Genomic DNA, 7,685 nt, shown 5'->3' with positions numbered 1-7,685 from the left:
TAATAATTATAAATCGAAAATTAATATTGGAAAAATATAAATTCAATTTTAGTTTATAAAAATATATATTAATTATTACATATTATATCGTAAAAAAATTGTTAAGTTCATAATTTAACAATAAAAATCTAAAAATTGTTAAATTACTGACCACTATATTCAAAATATTAATTTCAAACAAATCGGTAGAATACGTATGTTTCCGCTGAACTTCGTAACATTCGCTTCGTTCTATAAATACGCATGTCGCGAGAGAGCGATCATTTCGTATCGAACGTAGATAGCGTACAGATCGAAAATAAAATATTTTAACTAAATTTAATATTATTCTATATATATTTAATACTGTTGTCATGTATTATATATAATTATTTTTTAATTGATTTACTTATTCATCTTTTTTTCTACTTTCATTTATTAATATTATTTTTTCATTCATTTGTTCATTCACTTAATTTTTTATTTATTTTAGATTTATTTATTCATTTATTTTTACATTTATTTATTTATTTAATTTATTATATCAATTATTTATTTATTCATTTTTTCTTCTTTACTTTTATTTATTAATATTTATACTTTCATTTATTTGCTCATTCGTTTATTTTTTTTTATTTTAGATTTATTTATTCATTTATTTTTACATTTACTTAATATTATTTAATATATTATATCATTTATTTATTTATTCATTTTTTTTATTTATTAATTTATACGTTTATTTGTTTATTCGTTTATTTCTTTATTTTAGATTTATTCATTTACTTTTATATTTATTTATTTATTTAATTTATTATATCATTTATTTATTTATTCATTCTTTCGTTATATAATATAAATAAATTTCAATAATTGTTAAATGGGTCTCGATGCGTAGTCACCTCCTCGTTGGTGAGACCCGGTAATTGGCATCGCTTTCCAAATTTTTTTTTTACAAAATTTTTTTTACCTGTAAAAAAGAAAAAATATTAGAAATATTTCATCAGTAATAGTTTTCGGAACGCGATGGCAAGCCAAGAACTACGCATACTTGCAGTCCAGTCTAAATTTTGCATAATTTTAGTTATTTAATTAGATAGATTGGACTGTAGGTACTAGTAAAATAGGTTAATAAATTATATTAGTGAGATTAAGTTTAAATAAACATTTCGTATCAAGATATACTTCCCAAGTTAAAGCGAAAAATAAAAATTTTCACTTCTTTTGCTACTTTTACTTAGATTTTCTTTTTCTTAATCATTGATAGATTGCAGATACTAGTGAAAATGATGTTAATTAGATAATAAATAAATATTAATTAGATTAAGTTTATTATAATTTCGTATCAAGATATATTTCCTAATTTATAATTATTTATTTAAAAAATATAAGTTTCAATTTTTTTCATTATTTTTCTACTTTCATCTCGAATTTTTATTCTATTTATCATTTTTTTAATTATAAATTGAAAAAATCAAACAGAGAAGCGAGAAATATTAAAATTGAAATGATACGAAAAGCTTATAAAACGATAAAAAGTGAAATTTGGCGCCATCTCTTGCTTTTGGAACTCAAACTAATTTTCGAAAAATTGTCGAAAGATGGTGCTAAGAGCCCGTTTTTACTATATCACTATCCTTCTCTTACTATCTTCTATCCTTTCTTTTCGTGTTTCATTTGCGGCACTCTGAAGATGGCGCTGATTTCAATATTTTTACTCTATCTCTATCCTTCTTTTACAATCTTTTCTCTCTCTCTATACTTTTGGCACGTGATTGCACGAGATGTCAATTGAACACGCTTTCTTAAACTTGTAATTCGTGTTCATTCAAGATATTCTGTAACAGAATAAAATTCTATTTATAATTTTATATGATAGTATATCAAGTAGTAAAAGATAATATATGTAAAACAAAAATTAATATAAATTTTGTATATAAGTTAAATTTAATTGAAAATTTTTATATGTATATAATCGATATCCAAAAGAACTTCTTATATCATTTTTATCAAAAACCAATCTATTTATCAATATTTATCCAATTGATCATTCTCATCATTTTCATTTAGATTTCAAAAGCCAAAACTTAACTTAAAACTTCCTAAAGCCAAACTTATATATCCTTCTCGCATCATCTTCCATCTTCCAATCTCCTTACTATCAAATTGCATTTCGCATAATCGTCTCGCCATGCCAGAAAAGTATTATCAAGCTTTATCACAGAAAGTCCGTTCTGTGATACAAATGCAGAGACTGCGCAGCATCCAACAAGCATATCATGAATACCTAGAGGGGATAGAGAAAGGATTTCGGTTTTTAATCCGTGGGTGTGGATATGTGGTGGGGATGCTGCAGATTGGGACAAAGTAGGGATGGACTCCCCTCTTGTCTGTTTCTCTTGTCAGAGAGGGGTATCGCCCCACTCTACCAGCCTCTTGCCCGCTTGTTCCTGTTTTTCCACCCCACTATTTCTCATGCCCCCACCAACACCATCCCCCCCATAGGCAGACGTTCAGGCATCCTGTCTCACACCCACCGTCTCCTCCACGACTGGCGGGGGTCGCTACTGGCCGCCTAGTGACTTTCGTGGGGTCGAGTAACACGTGCGTGAGGAAATAGCAGCCGGTCCGCGACCGGTTTCCTTCCACCGCGGTTAACCTTAAAGATTTCGGTAAATCGATCGTGTTTTTTTTTTTCGAATTAAAAGTGTTTTTCCCTCTTTTTTTTTATACGTCTCGTATCGTGAGTTACATAATGGTTGTTCAGTGACTTGTCTTGTGTAGGTGTCATTATTTGTTGTTAATTATTATCAATCGAGTCGATTGATACAATTGTGTTTAATAGTTATTATTTTACTGTTTTACGAGCGATTTCATTTGACTTGATTCAGTGTGTTCAGGCTAATCCTTCTTCTTTCGAGGTACTATGGATAGGGTGTTACGTGTCCGTGAATGGTTTCAAATATATTGTTGGTTGTTGCAAAATATTTTGCATGCTGAAACGTGAAATAATTATCGTATAAAGAAATTGAAATACGTGTATAGAAGAATGTGGGTATAAGTATTCTAGATTGGATTTATTTCAGGATATTTTTAAAAATTGATTTTGCGTTATCGATCAAAAAATCGGTTGATTTTTTCCGAAAAATTATGTATAGAATGTCGCGTTTTCATGAATCATCTTGAGCATTTCTCACTGGAAACAGAAATCTTATCAATATATTTTCGAAATATTTAAAAAATTTTGAATTTTTCACATTATATTTTTCAAATTATAAATATTTCATAAATATTAAATACTTTCATAATAACAACATTTCAAAAAATTCATATTTAATCAAAATTTATGATGAATCTCACGACTAAAATTAAACAAAGATCGTTTTTCTTTTACGAATCCTTCGAAAAAAACTCAATTTGAAAAAAAATTGAAAAAAAAAATACAAATAGATCACAAATATATCGTTTTAAATTTATTTCGAAACGTTCAAGATTTATTTCGAAATATTTTCAAGGATATCGAAAGAAGCAACGCGGATTCTAATTAACTTAATTAGCCTTACTTCCCTCGAGTGACATCCGGCTTCCTCGAACCGGAAGTAAGCGTTCGGAATGCCGTTTTAATAAAATCTCGTAGCGTGATGACGATTGTTTTAAACGAGGAAAGAGAGCCGACCTTCTCGCGTAATTTCTGTCGACCTGATTCGAGAGATCGCGTAATTCATTTACCAGGCTCGTCCTTACACGAGGAGGGCAAGAAATAGAGCGAGGAAGCGGAAACCTATATTTGGATTAGTCGCTTTTATCATCTTAAATGGGGATGTTCGATTGCTCTCTGTGTGCCAGGGGGATGTTGGTAGTTGTTAAAGTGGTTTTCCTCTAGTTGTTTGCCGCGGTATCTCGGATGTGTGTGCGTATGGGAGGAATGGAGGGGGAAGGAGAAAGAGGAGTTAATGAAAGAAGAAGTGCTGACGAAAGAGTCTTCGTGCTGTTGGCTTGCTTCCTACAACCATCGTCTTTTCGATTGACTTTATTTTTGTGATTGTAAGATTTGATGAGAGTCACTTTTCTAAATTATTCGGAGATTGTAACAACGAGAGAAGTAGCTTCAGTTAATTTTCTCGTTTTATAAAATAATAATTTAGATTCTGTGTTATTTCGAAAATTTATATTTATTTTTAGATATATGTTAGATTCGGGAGAATTAAATTGTTAATCGGTATTCGTCATTTTTAAATATATTATAGATTTTGGATTTTTAATAATACAAATTGAATTTAATAATCTCGTTAATTTCAAACTTTAAAAATTTTAATATATTCTACTCTCAAAGTTTCATTCCAATGATATTTCACGTCTCAAAAATCATCTTTAATTCCAATTCAAAAATTAATTCTTTAATTTTTTTCCTTTTTTTTTTTTTAAATATATGGAACGAAATTTGATATTGGACAAAAAAATATCCAAATCTTCGAAATATTGGTTTCGCATAAACTCGATAAAAAGGGTGGCTCCGCACACTGTCCCTCTCGATCTTTCGTAATGACCAATTGGGAATGATTGATACGTGGAATGACAGGCTGTTTGTGCAAGAATCTAGATGGAAAGACAGGAAAGGGCTGAAAAGTGACGAGAGGAATAGCAATGCAGTCATAATAGGCAATGAACAAGTTATATACGTTTCTTTCTCTTTTTTTCTCACTTCATTATATCATTGGATACTTAATCCTTTGAAGATAACATTTTATCAAGGATATTTCTTTTATCAATTTTATTTATGATTTTCCTTTGAGATTTTTACGAAGAAGATATAATTTATTAAAATTAAAAATTATTTAAAGTATGGATATTTTAAATAAATTTTTAAATTTTAGTTAAAATTTCATAGTTTTGTAAATAATTTCATTTTTTGAACACTTTCGAAAAGAAATAGAATAATTTACATATTGTAAGATCGAAACATATAAAGAATTGTATTGAAGTAATGGATACCTTGCGCAAATTTGTAATTAAACAAAAACTTAGAAACTTTCAATATTTATATAAATAAAAAAATAATTTATAGATTAATGTGAAATTGCACTTTCATTTTCAAATTTTTTTTAATCTAATTTGGACGAAAGTAACGAACGAAATATTTACGAAATAAATTAAAAAGCAAATAATCAAAAAACTTCTAATCAAATTTTAATACTAAAAAATTCACTGTCGATAGTTTAATATAATTCACGTTTAAAATTAACGTTTGAAATTTCTGTTCATTTCATAGTGTATCCTCGTTAAACAGTGCCAACCATACTGGCTTGAAAGAGGAATAGGAGTTTGCTTAAGAAATAATTGCGATCATTAAACGAATCGACAACCGTGGCTTTTCGTTCGCTTGTTCCATTATTCCTCCATTTCTTCATTCGACAAATATTTTTTTTTTAAGACTCCATTTTATCGAAATTCGAAAAAATACAAGGGGAAGGGGAAAGAGAGAAGAGTTCTTTTCGATTTCTGTCTTCGAAAGGACGAAATGGAATAAAGTTTGGAGATATAAGTTTTAAGGTGTTTAATGGAAGGATTTTGGTTTCTTTTTTAATTTTTCCCTTCCTTGAGACGAGGATTAAACATCCATTTAGACAAGATCCATTTACTGTTATATAAATCATGTATTATAATCGTATACATTTTTCAAAAAAATTGTTAATTATCAATTAGATAAAAAAATTAGGTAAAAAATTAGGAGAAATTAATTATATATATATATATATTTTACATTATATGGCTCGTGATTTTTAAAAGAGATATCCCAAAAAATTCTTTTTATATACTATAAAATTTTATATACTTTTTTCTGCAACTTCTTGTCTTTGATTTTATAAAATATTCAGAGAACCTAATGAATTCTCGTACAATAATAACTGTCTTCGTTTCTTCTTCCAAATTTGTATTTATTTTTTCTCTCTAACTCTACAATTAATATTAAAAAAAAAAAAAAAAAATAGAAATAAAAAATTCGTCGAATAAATCTAAATATATATATTTCACGATCGAAAATGTATAATCTCCAAACTCGATTACTTCAACATCTTCAAATTCAATTAATCACCAAGCTTCTTCATAAAACAATAATTATCTTCTTTCTCAAAATTTTCTCAATCGATTTCCTCAAATCTTCTCTTCCCGATCCTCATCACTCGAAAATTAATTTAAAAAAAAAAAAACGAATTTCAAAAATTCATTTATCTTCAAACTTAACAATTACCTCAACAATATTCACAAATTAATACGATCAATTCTCTTTCTAAAATCCGATCATCGAAAGAAGATAAATAGATCGAGAAATCGTTCGAAACGATCATCGATACAGGTAGGAATTGGAAGAGAAGCGGAGGGAAGAATGCGCTGGAGAGAAGAATGGCGCGTAGGTAGGGACACGGTTCGCGCGCAGTTTATGATAATATTTAATCCAGTTACAGCGAAGGGTGAATATAGAGCGGACAAAGCGAACCTCGTGGTGGTCAGTCGATGCCTCGATGCACGGTTGGCAGCGGTGTAATCCAGTTATGCCCGAGCTACGGACGCAACGCGTTGCGGTTTAGTAACGTTCCGTATCGCTTCTACGCGTAATATATGTTTCCGTGTTATTCGTTATTCGTTTGTTGAACAGCTATTTTCGGATATTCGATCGAAGGGATACGAGGGATTGTTGTAGGAAGAAACGAGTGGAAATTAGATAATCACGCGCGGATATCGTTATAGGAGTTTAACAATCGTTTGGAATATTTTTAATTTCGCGTGGATAATCGTTTGTTAATCGAAGAAATGAGTGGAAATTAGGTAATCACGCACACAGGATTTGTTTTATCAATTGTTTGGGATATTCGATCAAAGGAATTTGTTGTAGAATGAATGAAGAAATGAATGGAAATCGTTATGCGAATTTATTAATTGTTTGGAATATTTTATATTTTTATCGTTCTATCTATCTATTCGTTTGTTTTATGAATATATCTTTTGGGATATTCGATAAAGAAATGAGTGGAAATTAGATAATCATGCAATTGTTTGTTTTATTAATTGTTTTGAAATGTTTGAAATTGCGTGTGGATATTGTTTTTTTAAATAATCGTTTGGGATATTCGATGAAGAAATGAATGGAAATCGTTATGTGAATTTATTAATCGTTTGGAATATTTTTTCGCGTGTGGATTTTTCGTTTTGGGATATTCGACGAAGAATCGAATGGAAATTAGATAATTACGCGTGAATTTGTTAATCGATCGTTTCTTATTCGATCGAAGCAATAGGAGTTATAAAAATGAATAAATAAGCGGAAATTACATGTGGATATCGTTTGTTAAACATTTGTTTGGAATATTCGATCGAAGCAATAAGAGGAATTGAAGAGAATGGACAAATGAATGGACATTAGATAATTAAGCATAGATATCGTTTGTCCGTTTGAGATCGAAGAAATAGAAGGAATTCGTAAAAGAATTGTTCATCACGTGTAGATCATTCAGAATATTTTAAATTCTATCGATTGATCATTTAACGATCGAAAAAATAGAAAAAATTGTAGAGAGTGAAAAAACGAATTTTGGATTATTTATGTATATCATTTATTTGTAATTAAGTGATCGTTTAGAATATTCAATCAAAATAATAGAAAAGATAAACAAATTAATGGAAATTAGATAATTTTTATGTATGATTAT

At 29.0% G+C, this 7,685-nt stretch overlaps 1 protein-coding gene across 4 annotated transcripts in view; it reads left to right on the top strand.

Moving 5' to 3' along the window:
• The first annotated feature begins 2,551 nt into the window (after positions 1-2,551).
• LOC122712288 overlaps positions 2,552-7,685 on the top strand; it is a 163,231-nt gene continuing 158,097 nt past the window's right edge. For 3 of the 4 annotated variants that reach the window (XM_043931854.1, XM_043931830.1, XM_043931815.1), the window contains exon 1: positions 2,552-2,651. The gene's annotated coding sequence lies outside the window, so the exon portion shown is untranslated. Of the gene's footprint in view, positions 2,652-2,787; positions 2,901-7,685 lie in introns of those variants that run through there. The other variant, XM_043931823.1, reaches the window with a different exon arrangement.

The sequence above is a fragment of the Apis laboriosa genome, unplaced genomic scaffold, assembly GCF_014066325.1.
Source record: "Apis laboriosa isolate Shangri-la unplaced genomic scaffold, ASM1406632v1 scaffold112_cov148, whole genome shotgun sequence".
In the NCBI taxonomy this organism is placed as follows: domain Eukaryota; kingdom Metazoa; phylum Arthropoda; class Insecta; order Hymenoptera; family Apidae; genus Apis; species Apis laboriosa.
Note: the sequence above shows the minus strand (reverse complement) of the source record. Positions and strands in the feature narration are given on the sequence as shown.